Source organism: Hypanus sabinus, chromosome 2 (genome assembly GCF_030144855.1).
Source record: "Hypanus sabinus isolate sHypSab1 chromosome 2, sHypSab1.hap1, whole genome shotgun sequence".
NCBI lineage: Eukaryota > Metazoa > Chordata > Chondrichthyes > Myliobatiformes > Dasyatidae > Hypanus > Hypanus sabinus.
This window is the reverse complement of record NC_082707.1, coordinates 150,918,741-150,940,836: the sequence shown is the minus strand read 5'-3', so window position 1 is coordinate 150,940,836 and position 22,096 is coordinate 150,918,741. Positions and strand designations below refer to the sequence as shown.

Here is a 22,096-nt window from a genome sequence, read left to right as displayed (position 1 = left end):
TACAAAGTGTTGAGTTTCTGTCCAAAGTGCCAAAGTTGGTCGTGAAGTTGTCACATGCTACAAGTCTGTACATCTCCACTTCCCCCAGCAACAAGCTGCTATGCATTCACTGAAAACCTTTGCAATATCTTACAAACTCTCTGAATATATTAGGAAATGCCAGTGATCTTGCGACAGCTCCCTTCTCAAGACTCAAGAGAACAGAAATTTGTCTTATGCTTCTCGTTCAAACATCTATTTGCTCTATTTTATGTGACATGCTTCAGCCAACAGTGCTTCCACAAGCTCATACTCCTAGTGCCAAAGAATATTTACACCTGCTTTGGGATGTCTCCCAGGTAGTATTTACTGGGAACTCCAAAGGAAATGCACACTAGTGTTTGGAAAAGAAGCCTAGCAGATGTGAGGTATTAATGTATTGCTTTCCAGGCTGTGGAAAGCAGCTATACCACTGAGTTACTAAATGATCATGTGAATGAGACAAGGAGCTCTGGGGTTAATAAATGAATGCTTGCTGTGTATTTTCACAATGGCATAAAATCTTATTGCCCTGCTCTTTTGATTTAGGAGAGCATTCTCTTCAGTAATATGGATGATCAGATATCTTTTTCCAGTAACGTGCTGAGATATGAGTTGACAGAATGAACTAAACATTCAGATTCAACACTAAGAAGCTTAAGACTCTTAAGTACTGGAAATCTGAAATAGAAGCAGTTAACAGCAGAAACACACAGTGGACTATTTGGTTCTGCAAAACTCTTAATTCACTGCTCAGGGCACAATAGCATAATGGTTAAGTTACTGAATTAATGTCCTTGAGTTCCAATCCCATCACAGTTGCTGAATTTAAATACACAACTAAGTGAAAAAGGCTATGCAGACAAGGTAGGGAGCTTGTTAATTTCAGACTGACACATCTTAAGAGACTGGAAAACAGGCAGAGTGCCTGCCAGGGAACAGCCATTTTAAGAGGGGCGGTTTACTTGGAGGGATTAAAGTGCTGAGCCTGAGGTCTAAGTGCAGAGGCTTGGACAAGCAAGACAGACCAGTAACCGGGCATGGTAAAGTCAAGAACCTTTCCTCCTTTTTTTTAACCTGATATTTAGTTAGGAAGTTGAAATAACTGTTGGGGAGTGGAGTCATCCTCCTGTGAAATGTGGGAGATCGGGGGAAGTCAGGTGCTCCTACTATCTACACTTGCATGAAGCATGTCCAGTTGCCACTCCTCTCAGATAGTATGTATCGGTAGGAGCAGCAGCTGGACTCACTGAGGAGCTTACAGGAGGAAGAAAATGTTAAGAGAGGAGTTTTGGGAGATGTTACATTGTGGGTTCAACCAGACAGATCAGTGACTGCCAGCTGGAGCAGCCAGGTGGTGGAGGAGCCCCCATGGCTATCTTCTTCTCTGACAAGTCTACTGCTTTGGATCATGTTAGAGGGAAAGCCTCTCAGGAGAAAGCAACAACAGCAGTCAGTTCCAGTGTCACCACAAGTGGCTCTGTTATACAGAAGGAATGTTAAAGTCTTGGCAAGCGGCAATGATAGGAGACTCAGTGTACAGGGGAGCTGGCAGCTGTTTCTGTAGCCATGAGCATGACTCCAGTTTGATGTACGGCCTCCCTGGTGCAAGGGTCAATGATATTGGTGAGTGGTTGCACCACATTCTTGAAAGGGCAGGACTGAGGCAGCCAGAAGTCATGGTCCATGTTGGTGCTAACAAAATAGTACCACAAAGTAGTGAGTTTTAAAAAGATAGAACAGCTGAATGTGGTACTTTGGAGCTGGTGCAGGGTGCAGAACGTCAGATATTTCGATACCCGGAATCATTTCTGAGTCAGCAACAACCTGTAAAAGAGACATAGGTTTCACCTGAACTGGAAGGGACTAGAGAGGTTTGCCACTGCTGCTCAGGATGGTTTAGCTAGTGAAGCAGAGGGTGAGAACCAAAGTGGCAGTACACAGAAAGAGTTGGAGAAGCATCGTGTAACAGGCGAGGCACAAAAGGACAAGGGAGCACTGGAGGGTGAGAAAGTCTTAACAACTTTTATCGGAATGCATGAAATCTTGAAAAAGTTTGAAGAGATGTGTTATGTCTCCAAAGACTCTTGCAAATACCTGCAGATGTACGGTAGAGAGGATTTTAACTAGACCCTCCAATGCACAGGATCAGAAGAGTCTGCAGAGGGTTTTGTACTCAACTAGCTCCAACTAAGGCACAACCCTCACAACCCTCCCTGCCATCGAGGGCATTTTCAATGGGCAATGCCTCAAGAAGGCAGCATCCATCATCAAAGACCATCACCGTCCACAACATGCCCATTTTGCATTACTACTACCGGGGAGGAGGTATAGTCTGAAGACCCACATTCAACAGTTTAATAACTTCTTCCCCTCCGCCATCAGATTTCTGAATCTCATAACAAGGTGGCAACCACATACACTAACTCATTATTCATCTTTTGCACAATTTATTTATTTTTTTTACTTATGTTAGCTTTTATGTTTTGCATGGTATTGTTAGTGGAAAAAAATTAGCTGGCATATGTGATAATAAATGTGATTCTAATTCTGATTCTGATTCTGAGGTAATACATTTGAGCTGAGAGCATGCACCAGCACATGGAATAATGAGGGAGACATGGCTAAGGGAAGGAGGGAATGGTCAATTTTCCATGGTATAGTATTTTCAGGCATGGTGGGAGAGGGTTTTCCAAAAGGGGAGGAGGTATTGTGTGGCTGATCAGGGAGAGCATTAGATCAGTACTCAGGAGCTCCTTTCTCCTTGAAGGATTACTAAATTAAGATATATGCGTAGAACTCAGATAGAAGAAAGCAGTGAGAACTCTGACTGGATTATATATTAGGTCTTCAAATAGTCAGTGGAATGGGAATGAAGAAATAAATAGACAAATAGCAAGAGGAGGTAAAAAGAAATGAGGTTGGAGTAGTGAGTGATTTTAACTATGCCAATATTGGCTGGGATTGTTTTAGTGTAAGGGACCTAGATGGTGTGAAATAGATAAAATGAACCAGGGAGAGTTTTTAAAGCAGCATGTAGAGAGTCTTTTTAGGGAGGGATCTGTACTGACCCTTGTTTGAAGGAATATGAATGAACAAGTTGTTGAATGTATGTAGAGAAACCCTCCGCAAACTACAAACAGTAATCAAAATTTGGTAGCCATATCAGAGGATAAAGTTGGACATAGATTTGAGGTCAGTTTGAAGGAGAGCTGAATTCAAAAACATAAGACAAGACCTGATGAATGTAACTTGTAGCAGTTGCCAGAATGAAAAACAACATCTGCTAACTTGGAGGTCTATAAAAGGAAAATACTAAGAATTTAGAGTCAGCATGTCACTGTAAAGTTAAGAAAAGTTACAGTAAGATTATGTAACCTCATTTCAAAGGAAATTTGAGCATTTGATCTGGGAAAAGTTTCAATGATATAAAGATTCATTTATTATCAAAGTACGTATGCAGTCTACAACCCAGAGATTCATCTTCCCACAGACAGCTAGTGACTTTAATTGCTGATGTATCTAAGTGTTCACCAAGGAGGAGGAGAGCAAGGAGTGTTGGGAAGGTATGTGCTGATGGTCTAGATGGCCAGGAAGGAGGAAGTGTGTCAGATATTGACATGCATTTAGGTGGACAGATCTCCGTAGCCTGATGCAAACTATCCCCGGATGTTATGGGAAGCTAGGAAGAAGGTTGCTGATAGAGTGGTGGTGATGGCATTAGCTTTATTCCTGAGTGAGGTCTGGATTGTTGCTAATACAGTCCCTATATTTTAGAAGGGTAGATAAGCAGGGAAACTGGAAACTGATCAACCTAGCAGGGAAACTACAGGAAAAAAATTCTTAGTGATAGGATTTACGATCCAATTGAATTTCTGAGGAGCTTGCGAAGAAAACTATTGAAAGCAAGTTGATAGTTGTGATATACACATACTCAAACAAGGATTTTCACAAAGACCTGGAATGTAGGTTGGTAGAGAAAGTTAGGGTAAAGATGATCCAAGGTGTTTGTGTGTGTGTGTGTGTGTGTGTGTGTGTGTGTGTGTGTGTGTGTGTGTGTGTGTGTGTGTGTGTGTGTGTGTGTGTGTGTGTGTGTGTGTGTGTGTGTGTGCGCGCGCGAGACCACTGCCAATCCTTTGACTATGTCTGTTCAGTTCCTCTGCCACTAGCAACGAACCTATCTTTCAGTGTGTCCTATCACCTTGGGCTGGAGATTGATCCTTGGCAGGATTATTATTGTTCTCCAGCACATTACGGTAAAATCCTAGAGTACCACGTTTTATTTCTGCCAGAGGACCTACTCTGCATAAATTCTTGATCTTCATTGCCATGGTAACATTTTTTTATCAGAGTTTTCTTTCTGGTTCCCTGTCTTTCAAACAAACTCAAACCTTGCACATATTTTGAAACCGAAATGACTGTTAATGGGTGATTTCTGCTATTTTTCCAAAAGGACTAATTTTATTTCAACCCCTCCCCACTACTACACCACCATTACACTGGATCTCATCAAACAACTCTCCTCTAGTTTCTGCCTACTCTTAGTCAACATTGTCTGTCTACATTTTCACAGTTGTTCAACAACCATCTTCTATCTTCACTGAAACTTTAGAAATTACCTAGGGTTACCCGTAGCCCTCTATTTTTCTAAGCTCCATGTACCTATTCAGGAGTCTCTTAAAAGACTTTATCGTATCTGCCTCCACCACCGTTGCTGGCAGGCCATTCCACGCACTCATCATTCTCTGTGTAAAAAAACTTATGCTAGACACCTCCTATGTACCTACTTCCAAGTACCTTAAAACTGTGCCCTCTAGTGTTAGCCATTTCAGCCCTTAGACAAAGCCTCTGACTATCCACATGATCAATGCCTTTCATCATCTTATACATCTCTATCAGGTCACCTCTCATTCTCTGTTTCTCCAAGGAGAAAAGGCCAAGTTCACTCAACTTACTCTCATAAAGCATGCTTCCCAATCCAGGCAACATCCTTGTAAGTCCCCTCTGCACACTTTCTATAGTTTCTACATCCTTCCTGTACTGAGGTGACCAGAACTGAACACAGTACTCCAAGTGGGGTCTGACTAGGGTCCTATATAGCTGCAACATTACCTCTCTGCTCTTAAACTCAATCCCACGGTTGATGAAGGCCAAAGCACCATCTGCCTTCTTAACCACAGAGTCAAATTGTGCAGCAGCTTTGAGTGTCCTATGGACACGGACCCTCTCTGATCCTTCACACTGCCAAAAGTGATCTGCCATCATATTTGACCTACCAAAATGAACCATTTCACACTTACCTGGGTTGAACTCCATCTGCCACTTCTCAGCCCAGTTTTGCATCCTATCAATGTCCTGCTGTAACCTCTGACAGCCCTCCACACTGTCCACAACACCCCCAACCTTTGTGTAATCATCAGATTTACTAACCCATCCCTCCACTTCCTCATCCAGGTCATTTATAAAAATCACTAAGATAAAGGGTCCCAGAACAGATCCCTGAGGGTCATCATTGGTCACAGACATCCATGCAGAATATGACCCGTCTACAACCACTCTTTGCCTTCTGTGCGTAAGCCAATTCTGGATCCACAAAGCAAGGTCCACTTGGATCCTATGCCGCCTTACTTTCTCAATAAACTTTGCATGGGGTACCTTATCAAATGTCCTGCTGAAATCCATATACACTACATCTACTGCTTCACCTTCATCAAGCACATATTCAAAAAATTCAAACAGGCTTGTAAGGCATAACCTGCCTTTGACAAAGCCATGCTGACTATTCTTAATCATATTATGCCTCTCCAAATGTTCATAAATTCCTCCTTCTCAGAATCTTTTCCATCAACTTACCAACCACTGAAGTAAGACTCACTGGTGTATAATATCCTGGGCTATCTCTACTCCTTTTCTTGAATAGTGGAACAACATCTGCAACCCTCCAATCCTCTGGAACCTTTCCCATCCTCATTGATGATGTCAAGATCATGGCCGGAAGCTCAACAATCTCCTCCCTCACCTCCCACAGTAGCCTGGGGTATATCTCATCTGGTCCCAGAGATTTAACCAACTTGATGCTTTCCAAAAGCTTCAGCAAATCTTCTTTCTTAATGTCTATAATCTCAAGCTTTTACATCCGCTGTAAGTCATCCCTCCAGTCACCAAGATCCTTTTCTGTAGTGAATGCTGAAGCAAAGCTAAGTATCTCCTCTGGTTCTATATATAATTTTCCACTGTTACTCTTGATTGGTCCTATTCTCTCACGTCTTATTCCCTTTCTCTTCACATATTTGTAGAATGCCTTGAAGTTTTCCTTAATCCTGTCTGCCAAAGCCTTTTCATGACCCCTTCTAGCTCTCCTAATTTCATTTTTAAGTCATTTCTGCTAGCCTTATAATCGTCTAGATCTCTATCATTACCTAGTTTTTTTTTTACCTTTCATAAGTTTTCTTTTCTTCTGGTCTAGATTTTCAACCGTCTTTGTACACCACGGTTCCTGGACCCTACCATCCTTTCCCTGTCTCATTGGAATGTACCTATGCAGAATGATGATGCTGATGATGACGTCGACTCAGGCCTGAGAGGCTAGCATCGGGCATTTTCTTGCCTTACAAGGCGCTGAATGAAAGATTGTGTGGCGCACCACTCCTCACACAGACATTTCTTTATTTTTCTTTATTTTATGAGGTCAAGTTGCAAGCTCAGCACTAAACCTGGCATCGATGGAAAGCGTACTCAGGAACTGGATTCAAAACCAGGAACCTCCATTCTGGAGCCCACCACCAATGTCATTGTGCCACCAACCAACCAAATATGGCAGAACGCCACTCAACTATCCCCTGAACATTTGTCAATGAACATGTCCATGCTGTCCATTCATATCCAGGCTGCTGCTCAAGCCCATCATTTCATTTCTCTCTTTTATCTCTCCTTTCTCAATTTGTTTTCATACCTCCTGACAATCTACAGCCAGTAGTCAATCTATTTTCCATTTTTCTCCCTAGGTCCACATTCCTCCCAAATCAATTACAACCCATTGACTCCAATTGACATTTATACTCCTACTGTTCTTTATGAACTCAAATACTCTTGGATAAATCTAATGGCATCCTTTGTGCAGTATTTACCAATGGATTCAGTGAGCAACACACTGTTGTCGCTTTCAAAACAGCAATTATTTATTGTTTCATCCTGTGCTTCCAGTAATACTGCTCACATGGCCTTTCCCTCTATCCTCTGCTGTAGGCAGTTGTATAAAATATATGATTTCTCTCACTATACCACAGCCTGATCTATTACTGTTTCTGTGCAACCCTCTCCTCCCTTGGTAATCTCACTTTGTGCCACTCTTACAATTACGTGTTTTGTTTTCTATCATTCATCAAAAGACCACAAAGAATTCTTGATGGAACATCTCCTTTACATTCTTCTCCAGTTATACCTCAGGTAACTTCCTACTTGCAGCAGTTTCAACCTTCAATTCAGGTTATTATATTCTTAGTTGCCTTTCTATTCTCCCTCAGGTTCACCTCCATTTAATTTACTTACCACATACTTGTCATTCTCTTTGACTTTTCCGTGAAATTTTGCCTTGCTGCAGTCATTGTGTCAGTCACACAGAAGGCCACCACTAATCAGTTATGTGCATTTGACACCCACCACAGCCCTCTTTGCCTGTATTGTTCCATCACCACCTGTGTCTGTTCCTTAAAAAACCTTCTTCCAACTCACTTACATCAATACTTCAAAAAAACCCAGCTGTCAAATTTTCCACTCTTCATACATATATTATGGAATGTATTCTGCCTGGAGGTCGATGACTAATGGGATCTGTTCTGGGGCCCCTGCAATTTGTGACTTCTAAAAATAACTTGGATGAGGAACTCGAGGGTGTTTTAGTATGTTTGCAAATGACATGAAGGTTGGTGGTGTTACAGATTGTGTAGAAGGTTGTCACAGGGCAATGTCTGCATTATCTATAATATGTTCTGCAGGTAACTGTCCAAATAACTTTCATAGTATCTCATAAACCAGTAAACATATTTTGATAATGGAAATATTTTTAATATGTTTTATGCAAGACAGATTTTCAGTATTTATGATCCTATACAAGGCTGGTACTACAGAGAGGAAATAAAAAACATAAGAGGGCATCCACATCTGCCATCTTATCTGGGAGGATATAATCTTCAGATCAATACAGGTGCCCTGTAAAATGATCAACATTCATACCTCTGCCTCATCTTGTACCCCTGTGACCTGACATGTGCAACCTCACTGTGTGCAAAAGTGGATGTACTTCATTGACAGTGAAGTGCTTTGGAATGGCCTAAAAAACTTTCAAAGTGCTTTGCAAAGGTCTTGTATAAATGCAACTTATTTCTTTTTAATAAACTGTGGCAGCAAGGAAGAAAGGCTTGAAAAAATTATGAATTGCAAATGATGGGGAACCAAACCTTGACTGAATAACTGAATAAGTTATAGAAGTGTCTGAGCAACAGATATTGTTTGGAGTGTCTTTTCTATAGCCCAGTCAATGAAGGGAGTGAGATTTGAACTGAAACTTGCAAGATCTGTTTACAAGATAGCTGATCTCAAACCTACAGAGTATAGTCCGGGAAAAACATGCCCACATAGTGCTAAATAATTCTCCACTGAGGAGCACAGTTATTGAAAATTTATCGAGAGAGAAAACACTTTGATTGAACGAGCACTTTCAGCAAATATCATTAATCTGGAATAAAAGGTGAAGTGAAGGAAATGTCTTTTAAAATCACTCAAATAAGTGAGAAGAATATTTTCTCAAAAGGTAAATAGAAGAAATAAATGAGTGTTTATGCTTCTGTAACAGATAATGCAAATCTGCAAAGGACAAGTTAAAATAAATTTCTACAATACAAAAATTAATGACAGTGAAATGCTGATGGAGCAAAGTCAACCAGTGTCCATCAAAGGACATAGGTAAATGGTAGATGACCATTCTAATTCTTCATTCAAATTGTAAGACAAGACTAAAGGATGGGCAATATTATGTGAAGAGCTGAGCTTTTTTTTTCCAATTCTGTCCCTAATGCAGGTATGAGGCCTTATCCTTCACTATAAATGATATACATGATTATTTATTCTCATTGTCATTTCTGTACAACTACACTAAAAAAAGGCATGCACATGGAGGAGAGGTTAACTTCTATAGTCATTTTGCAGAAAAAGCTACAAATCAACATGCATGAGTAAGCTATCAGTCAATAATTAGTGCTAAGGGGGGTCATTGCACTAAAATAGATCCATACATTACACTTCCCTTTTGATTAGTGTAACATAAAACTATATATTTAAAAAAGCATTCAATTTCCTTGTAACAGACCATGTTCAAATAAATATGCTTTCACAGTAACATACACAAAATGCTGGAGGAACTTAGCAGGCCAGGCAGCATCTATGGAAAAAAGTACAGTCGACATTTTAGCTGAAGGGTTCCTTGGAAAGAATGCTAGATGCCTCCAGGTTCTGAAGTTCAGCATCCACTTTAGGACATAGCGAATAAGGCTCTTGACACCTATTAAGGAATCTTGATGCTACTGCCTCATCCAGTTCAATTCTGACCTTCATGACTTTGAGTTTACCAGTCCCCTTCTTAAACACCTTCTCATTAGCATTATTCAGCTATGATAATCTCGGTTAGTGCTACCATTTGGGCTGCAGTTGCCTGTTAATGACATATTGGGAGCTTTGACTATGTGTCAGTCTAGTTGGATTTTTCCCAACCATTCACATCCAAAAAGTGCTGGTCCTCCAATTTTCCACACATAAAGTTCTAACTGCTGTTCCTTGTCTCTGTACATTACATTCACTTTCAGTTTGCCTTTGGGAGAAACTTCTTCTCCTGTGTAGTTCTTTAGCACTACTGAGCTCTTTTTTAATGGTAGCTTGAAAAACAATCTGTTGTAGTCAGCCTCTGAAATTACGGACAAAGTTGACCCTGTATCCAGCACCATTTCCACTTTGATCCCAAACACATCTGTTGTGATCCATATGATTTTCCAATCTGCTTCAGTAATGCTATACATTTCTACGGATAACAGCTCACCTTTGTCAGATTCTGTTTTGTCTGATTCAGGTTCACTTTCAGTCACTTTATGCATATGTTTAATTTTGTGTTTGAAATTTTTCACTGGGTATGTTCTTTCTCATCGGTTGTCTCACTTACACACTCTCTCTATGTGGCCTTATCGATGACACTTTCTGTAAACTTTCATATTAAACCAACAGACATTTGTATTATGGGAGGATTTGCCACGTCAACAACACTTTTGACTTTTTTGCACCATTTGGGGACAGTTTTTGTGTTTGACATTCTAAACTCTCTTTCTCTAGTTCTGATGCATCCTTTGCTGCTGTCTCTATTGATACTTCAGGGGTAAATACCCATTCTAAGGTTAAGTCTCATTCTGATAGTAGCCTCTTTTGAGTGTTTGACTATGTGTGCCACATACAAGCCTGTCCATTAATGTGTCAGAAAGCCCATCTCCAAAGTCACAATTTTGGGAAAGTTTGTGCAGTTCTGCAAAGTATTTTTAAATGCTTTCATCATTTGAAACATAGGAATATAGAACATTGAAACATAGAAAACCTGCAGCACAATACAGGCCCTTTGGCCCACAAAACTGTGCTGAGCATGTCCTTACCTGAAAAATTACCTAGGGTTACCCATAGCCCTCTATTTTTCTGAGCTCCATATACCTGTCCAGGAGTCTCTTAATAGACCCTATCGTATCTGTCTCCACTACCGTTGCCGGCAGCCCATTCCACTCACTCACCACTCTCTGCGTAAAAAAAACTTAGCCCTGATATCTCCTCTGTACCTGCTTCCAAGCAACTTAAAACTGTGCTTTCTCATGCCAGCCATTTCAGCCCTGGAAAAAAGCCTCTGACTATCCACACGATCAATGCCTCTCATCATCTTATACATCTCTATCAGGTCACCTCTCCTCCTCCGTCGCTCCAAGGGAAAAAGGCCGAGTTCACTCAGCCTATTCTCATAAAGCATGCTCCCCAATCCAGCCCGCATTAAGCTCAGAAGTGTGGAGACTTTCTTTTGCTCATCTGCATCATTAGCATTACAATACAGTTCAGCCCTCTTGATATATGAATCCCAGTCCTCATTAGCACTATCAAATTTGTCAACTTTCCTGATAAAGGCTAACGTTGCGTTTTCACTAGCTTTTCTAGTTGTACATTTCTCACTGTCACTCATGCGTTCCTGTGCTAGCATCCGTGACTGCCTTCTCCATACTGATCCACTCTATCCTGTCACTGTCTCCTTCCCTTCTTCCGAGTTCTGTCCTCTCATAACTGCCAGTGTATTTGATGGCATTCCGACATTCAGGTTTGTAATCATCACCAGTTTGTCGTGACTGTACAACTACATATCACATAAATAAAGGCACATACTCAGAAGTGAAGTAAACTTATGTATTCACTTTGCAGAGAGAGCAATAGATCAATGTGCATGGGTAAGTTATCAGTCAATGATTAGTGCTAAGTGGAGTCATTGCACTAAAAGAAATAGATCTGTACACTACACTCATGTCAATGGCTATAACTTGATTCAAAACATACTTGAGTAATTAGGAACCTACTGTTGTATTTCAGTTGCCATGGGTCTCCTATAACCCACAGAACTATACACTATCTCTGATTGTCCAGCACCCAGGGCATGCCCTTTTCTCACCTTTACCATCAGGTAGGAGGTACAGAAGCCTGAAGGCACACACTCAGTGATTCAGGAACAGCTTCTTCCCCTCTGCCATCCAATTCCTAAATGGACGTTGAAGCTTTGGACATTATCTCACTTTTTTTAATATACAGTATTTCTGTTTTTGCACATTTTTAAAAATCTATTCAATATATGTAATTGACTTGTTTATTTATTATGAAGTTTTATTTTATTTATTATTATTATTTTCTCTCTCTCTGCTAGAGTATATATTGCATTGAACTGCTGCTGCTAAGTTAACAAATTTCACATCAAATGCCGGTGATAATAAACCTGATTTTGATTCTGAACAAAGACATAGAGGTTTTGCCAGATATGAATATAGCATGAACATAAGACAGCACAACAGCTTTTCATGAATAAATATCATAAATTTTAGAAAGATCAGCCAGAGTCTGTGGAGAACAAAAAACATCTCAGGTCAGTGAATTTTTTCAAATCAAATGGAAGTTGTCACTATCCTGAAACATTATTTCTGATCCTCTCCAAAAACTCCTGGCTGACATATTTGATGTTTCTGATATTTGCAAATCTCCCTTTGGCCTTTGAGTTAAGTACCTTGAAAATGGACATGCCATATGCAAGGTTGAATGGGAATATTGTACTCTTTGTCCAGATATGTAAGAATCATAGAATATCTGCACCACAGACAAATGCTATTTAGCCCATTGTGGTGATGACTGTCTATAAAGAATTGCCCTGTCTAACCCTGACTTTCCAGCACTGGATCTCCTGCCTTGCAGGTCACAGCTCTTCAACTACATAATGTGATGGTTTTGAAATATTTCTTTGAACTGATTGGAATGAATTTCAGAGACAGTATACATCAAAGTGGTATTACCATATGGCATGATTAATACTTTCAACCCTAGATGAATTTCAAAGCCTTGCTTTTCCCTACAGCACAAAATACGTAGGTTGTTCCTTTAATTTAAAGCAACAGAAGCAGCTAATTCCATTGCACGTTTTTGAAATTACCATTAATGGGAATGTAAAATATATATAGATTCCTTTCAGTGACTTCTATTTTTCAGAAAAATTGACTGTTAAATAAATTGGAAACTGGGCAACATGAACAAAATCTTTCATTGTTACAATGGGAACACAAATGCTTCGCAAATTTAATTATTTCTGTTTTACTTGCTCTGCTAGGAGTGGTGCTCCATTTATGTTGTAATGTAATTATTTTTCATTATCTTCTTGTGTTGATAATTTATCTTAGCTACAAAAGAACAATCTTTGAAAGGAATTAACTTAGAATTGAATTCACTTTCACTCTACTCTGAGGACCTCGGGACCTACCTGTACTGGGCCTGTACTTGCTGGAGTTTAGAAGAATGAGGCTGAATCTCCCAGAAATGATCAAATGTTGGAATACCTAAATAGAGTGGATGTGGAGAGGATGTTTCCTATAGTGGGGGAACCTAGGACCAAAGGCCACGGGCTCAGAATAAAAGGATGCCCTTTTACCACCGAGATGGGAAGTGAATCTGTGAAGGTCATTGCCACGGATGGCTATGGAAGCCAAGTCACTGGGCATATTTAAAGTAGAATTTGATAGGTTATTGATTAGTTAGGAAGTCAATCATTAAGGGAGAAAGCAGGAGAATAGGGTTGGGAGGGATAATAAATCAGTCATAATAGAATGGCAGAGCAGACTCTGTGGACCAAAAGGCCAAGGTCTGCTCCTATGCCTTGTGGTCTTATGGTCTATCTGTGTGCTTTTCCTGTTAACTTTTAAACACAAAGGCCTGAGGCATAGGGGATTTGAGTATTAAATGCTTAAATCTTAGATGGTGTAGGGGTTGTAACTCCTTCCCTCCCAACCAGAGATCAAAATTGATTTGCACTCTTACACATGAATAAAACCAAACTTACTTCAACCATAATGAAAAAATCTATTTTCAGACATTAACTGAATTGCCTGACCCCTGCCTATTCCTGTAAAGTAGATAACTATTATTTTCTCTGAATGTATAAAGCAAAAACCTTGTTATTGAGCTATAGAAAATAGATTCCATCTGTCAGAGCCAAACAGCTGATAAGATATCTCATTTGGTATGTTCAAATCAAGTTGTACAGCACCATCTTAAACAGTTCCTGTGTAAGTGTTAATGTGATTTTCCCATTAACTAGATTAGATGCTTCAAACAGGTGGTACTATTCAACTAGACTGCAGCAAATTATTATTGAATAAACTAAGCAAAAATTAGTTGTCTGCCAGAGGCCAAAGGGACAAGATTTGTGATGTACTGGCAATCGAACAGGTAAGACAATTTCAAAGTTGTATGGAGGTCAAATGAAATGGATACACCTTTGGGACAATAGATACAGGGTAAGGAATGCATAGAAGCATAGGTGTGGGAGGAGAGTGATGGAAGGTCATCCAGAAGCTGGCTGAAATGACAACTGACAAAGAAGTTCTGGGATGGGAACAGAGCAGATAAGTGTAGAGCTAGAGTAGATAAGTACAATAGATGGTAAGGGCATGAAGGGCCACAAAGTTTGTTTCTATGCTGTACAACCCTGACTACAAAAAGAGTGGAAAGGAAGGAGAAGGAAAGGTGCAGAACAACAAAGATAAATCTAAAGTATCATCCATTTGAGAATGGGCAAAGAGAATGGACAAATCAACATGAATAACAAATAAGCTGACATCTCATACAGGAAAGCATAAAATAAATAAATGAAACTTGACATTAGCAATGAAATATTACTTAAATTGGATGCATCCAATTTTCACTGGGGAAGTTAATTAAAAACTTTAAGCTTCACTGGGGAAAATTAATTAAAAGGCAAATCTTCACTGTAAGAAATAAAGATATGCATTTCACTGGGGAAAATAAATTAAGGATAGAATTTTCCTATTGGAAAATTAATTAATCATTTGATCTTCACTGGGGGGGAAATTAATTAAATATCAAAATGCCAAGGGAAAGATAATTAAGGATTTGAATATTTCTGTAGAAATTAATTAATTAGCAGGCCTTCATTGGAGATAATTATAGATTTAAGGATCACTGGGGAAAATTAGTTAGGTCTTCACTGGGGAACTAAACAAAAAATCTCCACTGGGAAATGAAGTCAAGACCTTCTAAGATGTAGCATATATGGATCCAAAACTAAATTATTTTTCAGGAAAGATGGATAAATAGAAGATCAGAGGACATAATAAATTAGTGACCTTATAAAGGTGTACAGAATGATAAATTAACTTGGTGGAATAACTGGGAAGGAAAAGAAATTTCCCAAATTCCCATGTTTTCAAAATCCTTAATAGAACCCTTTTCTCAGATTTATGCCCCTGGTCCAGCAATTAAAATCACTTACAAAATGATTACTGACATTCTGAGTGATAGTTAAGATAAAATAGCACTTCTCATCTTTCTCAACCTCCCTGCACAGTATCCTCTTTCAAAAACTTCTTTGCTGTTAGGCACCAAATTGAATCTAATTCTATTTCTTAGTTCTCACTTCTGCATTGAGAGCACATACTGAAAAAAATGTAAATAACCTCTAGAGTCTGTGGCCACATGAGCTTTCCCTGGATGTGGCTGTTTCCACCCACATTGCAAAGAACTGCTGCTTGACAAGTTAATCATTGACTGTAAGTATCACCCAGAGTAAGCAGTTGACTAAAGAATTATGTAATAAATAGGAAGTTACAGAAAATGAATGGAAATGTGGGATAGATGAGATTTGTGATACAATTGCCTCTAACTGCTCAGGTTTAAACAATGAAATAAATCTTACTAAATGAATCAGCACAATGAAATACATTAAAAAGTAGTTTACAACAAGCTACTGTGTGGGTACATAGTAGAAAATAGCACAACTTAATGATCTGAATAGTCTTCAATGTCACAAGGAAAAAGAGAAGCAAATCTTGGATCCCCCAGCAATTTATTCCTGGCAACGTGTTTTCCCAAACAGCATTTGGCCCAGCTGGTGTTCCTATCCATTTCTTTGATCCTGTGCGGATCAGTTGGCAAAAGAATAAACAGGCATTTTTTTCCCCCTTTCCCTGCTTCTGTCTGTTGCTTCGACCTGTGTTCATTTATCATCCTGGTACCTAAGAAGAGAAACGTAACATACTTTAACAACTAATGCCCAATGGTTCTGATATCTACAATCATGAAGTGCTTCAAAAGGCTCATTATAGCCCACATTAACTCCAGCCTTTCAGACACCATTGACCTCTGAAACTTACCTACTACTGAAAAAGCTCTATGATGGATGCATTCATCTGTGGAGCACAGGAACAGTAACCTTCAACACTATAATTCCAAACAAACTCATTACCAAGCTCATAACCTTAGGAGTCAATACTTCCTTCTGCAAATGGATCTTTGATTTCTTGCCCAACAGACCGCAATCAGTAAAGACAGGCAACAATGCCTCTGCCACAATTATTCTAAACACTGGTGATCCACAAGGTTGCATTCTCAGCTGCTCTCACTCTGCTCCCTCTAATCTCTTGACCACACGGCCATATGCTGCTCAAACTCCATCTAGAAGTTTGCAGATCATACTACTACAGTGGGCCATATCTCAAGCCATGATGAGCTGGAGTGAAGAAAGGAGAAAGAGAGCTTAGTAAGTTGGTGTTATGACAACAGCTTTCCCTCAGCAAATCAAGAGAGCTGGTTATTGAGTTCAGTAAGGGGGTAGTGAGCTTCTCCTATCTACATGAATGCTACTGAGGTTGAGAGTATTGAGAGCTTCAAGCTTCCATGAGTGAACATCACCAATAACCTGTCCTGACCCTACCACGTAGATACCATGACCAAGTACGCTCATCATAGCCTCTGCTTCCTCAGAAGCTAAAGGAATTTGGCATGTCTCTGTTGAACCATACCAATTTTTATTAATGGACCATAGAAAGTACCCTAAATGTGTGCATGATGGGTTAGTATGACAACTGCTCTGCATGTGACTGCAATAAACTACAGAAAGTTGTGGATGCAGTTCAAACACATCATAGAAACATGGAGTCAGTTATGAACTCTTGTCCATACTTCTTACTGCCTCAGTAAAGCATCCAACAGTATCAAAGACCCTATCCACCCCAAACATTCTCTTGTCTCCCCTTTTCCATTCAGCAGAAGATATAAAACTCTGAAAACATGCACCACCAGGCTCAAGGAAGGCTTCTACTATGCTGTTATAAAACTATTAAGTGATTCTTTGCTACAATAAGATGAAATATTGGCTTCACAATCTTGCACTTCATTGCATTGGACTTTTCTGTGGCTATTACACTTTCATTCTGCAATGTTATTGTTTTAGATTGTTCTAGCTCAATGCACTCTATAATGATTTGATATGCAATGAAAAGTGTGCAAGACAAGTTTTTTTCACTGTATCTTGGTATCTGGGACAACAAGATTACTCCATAAGGTGTGCTCCATGAAATTGTGTCCTCGACACCTGACTCTACTCCTTGTGCACTCATGACTGTGTGGCCAGATTCTGCTCAAACTCCTTCTACAAGTTTGCGGATGATACCTCTGTAGTGAGACATACCTTAAATAATGATGAGTCGGAGTATTGGAAGGAGAATAAAAACTTAGTAGGATGGTCTCATGACAACCTTGCCCTTACTGTCAGAGAAACCAAAGAAGTAGTCATTAACTTCAGGAAGGGGACAATGAACATGATCCTGCCTGCATCAATGGTGTCAAAGTAGAGATCTACAAGTTCCTGTGAGTGCCCTTGTCCACACATGTGACATGTGACAATAATAAACTAATTCCAATTTTTTTACCAGCTCCAATTTCAATTCCTTGTCTGTATTAAACTCTTTGAGGAAAATCATCACTTAGATACTATTATAACAGGTCCATTGCACCTTCATTTTGTTGGCTTCATTTCTGTTTCTAATTTGTTAAATTGTTTAACCAACTTGGAGCATTGGATGAGTAGAAACTTCTTCCAATAAATTTTGGGAAAAATGTAACATCTGTGCTTATGGTAAATTTTGTTTCCTAACAGTTTACTTCATTCTTCTCCTTGGTTTCTGCTTGAAACTGAATCAGACAGTTTGCAGGCATGATTTCATTTTGACCCTCATTTCCACCTTGATAAAGTTACCCAAGCCTACCCTGCTTCTGTTCAAGTACAATTAAAGTCCTTATTTACTACTAGTTACTTAATAATAATGATGTTGACTATTACACACATTCTGCATGATCACCATAATCTTACTGAAGGAAGAATCTTTTTATTCATTGCTACAAAAAGAATAATTTCTATCCAAAGTGAAATACTGTGAATTCTAGAATCATGACAGTTATGTGAGAAGAACTTTAATAATGATTGAACCACAGCATGCTGATTGTTACCATCATCAGTTAAGCTAAGAAATAGAGACACTAAATTGTCTGTCAACTGATAACAAAGTATAAATCATGAGTTGCTCAGGAGTGAACCATTCAAATTAGAGCAAACTTGAGACAAGCCATTTGTTAAACTTTAGCAATTGACATAGAAAATGAAGAGTACAAACTGTTTTTTGACTAAGTTTCAACAACCTAGAATCTTCCTCCACAGAACTGAGGATATGGTCACAGTTGCTGTGTATTTAATATTTCAGTAATATTTAAATATATTGTTTAATTAAGAATTCCTTGCTGTTTACATAATCCATTATGAGTTATATTTAAAAGTAAGTGACTGTTCTATGTCATTATGCCACTATGTCATAAGTGCATGCCTCACTAAAAGTAAAAGCAAGGTGCACGTTATTCCCAGCTCTTTGTTCTTTATTCCAATTAGATTTTTGCTTTAGAGTTGTAAAACTTAACTGTCACAACAAGTAAGAATTTAAACGAAACTGAGATGACAACATACATATTTAACCGTAGCATGTTTTATTCTTTGCATGAGGAGAGAAACGGTTAAGTTTGAAAAAAGGCAGAGAACAGATGAAATTCATGGGTTCATAACCAGTAAGTACAGAGTAATAATAATTATTATAAATTTTCAAAAATCAGAAATGGCTAGCTATCAGAAAGATAGACACACTTGATTGCACAAGAGATAACTGGATATTGTAAGCAAATGAAATATTCGATTCAAAGCAATTGCCAGTTTTACTGGATGTGTTGCATATAAAGGCATTCAGTTTGCTTAGAAGTTTGACTGCTCCAACAAAACTGGTCGCAATGAGCTTTGCTGATATAGTGAAAGTCATGCAGGAACATTTAGGACCAAAAACACTGCACACTAAAAAAAACAGAGCACACTAAGTTTCATAAGTGGAATCAAAACAATTACACTGCATGTGGCTGAAGTGAAGTGAGTGCCTGAGCATTGTCTGAGAGATTGTTTAGTTTGTGGAATTTACAATAAAACATTCAAAAACAGCTCCTAATTGAGGAACAACTCACTTATAAAAGAGAGGTGGAAATTGAGGAGATACAATTATGTTGCAGTCAGGAATGAAAGTAACCACCAACATAGTTGGGGCATCTAATCAGAAACCAGCCTGGCTGAACAATTTCTTATCCCATTCTGCCAGGGACTAACATACCCCAAACCAATGCAGGTTTAAAGGAAAAAATTGCAGAAAATGAAACAAAGTCAAACAGCTACAAAGATCATGTTGGACAGGCAAAAACAAAGGGACTGCACAGGGTCAAGCTAAACTGTAAAGTTGTGGTTTTAAAAAGTCAATTGAAAGCGTGTTATTAAGGTATTGGATGATGCTACAGCAGTTTTCAAAAGGGCATTGGAAAACTGAAACATATCAATGATAAAACAGCATTAAATGAAAATGCCACACCCAAGATTTACAAAGCCCATCCAGTTCCTTATACCATCTATGATAAAGTAGCCGATAACCTAGATCACATGGAGGCTGATAGAGCTTTTTTCAAAGTTGAGTGGAGCCCAGTGTTCCCAGTAGCCAAGAAAAATGGATTTGTCAGGATCTTTGTTGATTTTAAGGTCACCATTAACCCAGTATTGAAAGTAGATCAATATCCTATTCCTTTATCTTTGCAAGCCTTTCTGGAGGAAAACCCTTCAACAAAGTGGATTTAGCTGAGGTGTACCTACAGATGGAGATGGAAGAAGAATCTGAAGTGTTTACAACCACAAAAACTTACAAAGGGCTTTATCACTATAACAGGCTTATATTTGGAGTAGCATCTGCACTTGCAGTCTGGCAGAAAACAATAGACCAGGTGCTGCAAGGCAATACAGGCACTTAGCATTACCTAGGTGATATCATTGTTACTGGCAAGGATGACACAGAAAATCTCCAAAACCACAAAACAGTATTATAAAGATTGGACAAAAATGGGCTCAAATCATAACCAACAAGTGTGAATTCTTTAAACCAAGTATCATTTACTGTAGTCACGCCATTGATGCGCAAGAATTACATAAGTGCATTTAGAGAATTCAAGCACTGTTGGATGCTTTCACATTAAAGGATATGTTGCAGTTGTGACTCTTTTACTAAGTTGTTAGTTACTATAACAGGTTCCTGTCAAACTTGGCTAATGTCCCTCTACCCCTTGAACTCATTTCTATAGATTGAGAAGAATTGCAATGAACAAAGCAGTGTGAGGTGGAAATGGTGATGTCGCACACTGTTCTCACATATAATGATCCACATCATCCAGTAAAACTTACCTGTGATAACCTGCCTTATGCTAAAGGTGCAGTTATGTCACATGTTATGAGTGATAGAAGTGAACTCTCCGTAGTTTTGCATCACTGTCCCTTACAGCTACAGAACAAACATTATGCACAGATTGACAGAGAGGACTTGAATCTGGTTTGTGTTGTAAAACATTTCAAACAGTAGTTATATAGGAAAGAGTTCACTCCCATTACTTATCATCAACCACTCGTGTCCATTTTCAATCCACAGAAGGATGTTCCACTAACACCAGCAGCACGAATGCAGAAATGGGCTCTGTTTCTTGGAGGACACAATAATAAGTTCAAACTCAAGAGGACAAATAATGATGGAAATACTGATGGATTGCCTCATTAACCCTTCTAAAAGGAAGTACCTGAAAAATTTACCGAAGAGGACACTCCTCTTGACGTATTCTCCCAAATGCAAATTCAAGGTATCCCTATTACGACAGATTTGATTCAAAGGGAAACCAAATAAGATCTCACACTGTCACAGGTCTGCCTGACTACCCAAAATGTCCAGAATGTGCAGCAGACACTCTGGGTTTCACCATTTTTACTAGGGCCAGGATGAACTTGCCCTTGATGGAGGTTGTTTTACGTAGGGTTTGAGAGGAGTTGTGCCATTCAAGCTGAGAGCTAAAGTGTTGGAGGAGCTACATGCCGGTTATCTAGGCTTGGTCAAAATGAAAGCATTGGCTCGAAGCTTTGTCTGGTGGCCTGATATAGATCAGCTGTTTGAGCAGCTTGCCATACACTATTTGGATGCCAGCACATCCAGAAGATGCCAAGAACAGTGCCTCTCCATCCCTCGGAATGACCTGCTTTTGCCTCGGCAGAGGATTCATGTGAATTTTACTACCCCACTCAAAGGAATAAAGTTCATGGTAGTAGTTGATGCAGCCATAAGGTGGTCAGTAGTGTTCCCAATAGCCTCCACTATAGCCTCACACACTGTTGATGTACTGAGAGGACCCTTCTCAAGGACCAGTGTACCAGAAGTGTGCTGTTTTCCCTATGTCTCTATAACTTTGGGAGATAGCATGAGTGAATCCTGAAATTAATGGGAAAAGATATCTAAAGAGGCAGGCTTCAATGGTGGTTAATTTAGTACAGTCAAGTCTTTTGCAAATATTTAGTTGTCTTTCTTGATTTATTCATGAGTTAACGGTGAACTTTATGAGATTGATACATCTACATCTCTGTCTCAGCTGAATCAGGTCCACAACTCCATGCTTAAATATGTGAACTACAAAAGAATGAGTAATCCCTCCAGCTCCAGCCCAATAAACCTACAACCTTACAAAATTCTGCTGTCTCTGTCTGAATTGATGTCACATTCCTTTATTGTAGTTCACTATCCTGACTAATGTCACTTTCACCCAAGGAACCTTTGCTAAAACCCACTGTTTCAACTCAGAAGTTCTCTTAAAGGTGCTGTCTGGCCCATCGAATTGCTCCAGCATTTTGTTTGTATTGCTCAAAATTTCCAGCATTTGCAGACTCAGAATTTCCAGTGTCTGTGAGCCTGAATAGTTGTCCTTGCACAAGCATTTATTTCTTCTGTCTCCAGTGCTAGATTGCTGATCATCCCTTTATTTGATTTAATTATACTTGGTGGAAGTGCTTTCAAGTACCCAAATTGTA

General features: G+C 39.3%; 1 long non-coding RNA gene across 1 annotated transcript; it reads left to right on the top strand.

Annotated features, from left to right (window-relative positions):
- The first annotated feature begins 936 nt into the window (after positions 1–936).
- LOC132405568 (uncharacterized) lies at positions 937–21,736 on the top strand. The gene is made up of 3 exons (XR_009515918.1): positions 937–1,061; positions 18,683–18,744; positions 20,679–21,736. It is a non-coding gene; the product is annotated as an uncharacterized LOC132405568 (long non-coding RNA).
- Positions 21,737–22,096: the final 360 nt, after the last annotated feature.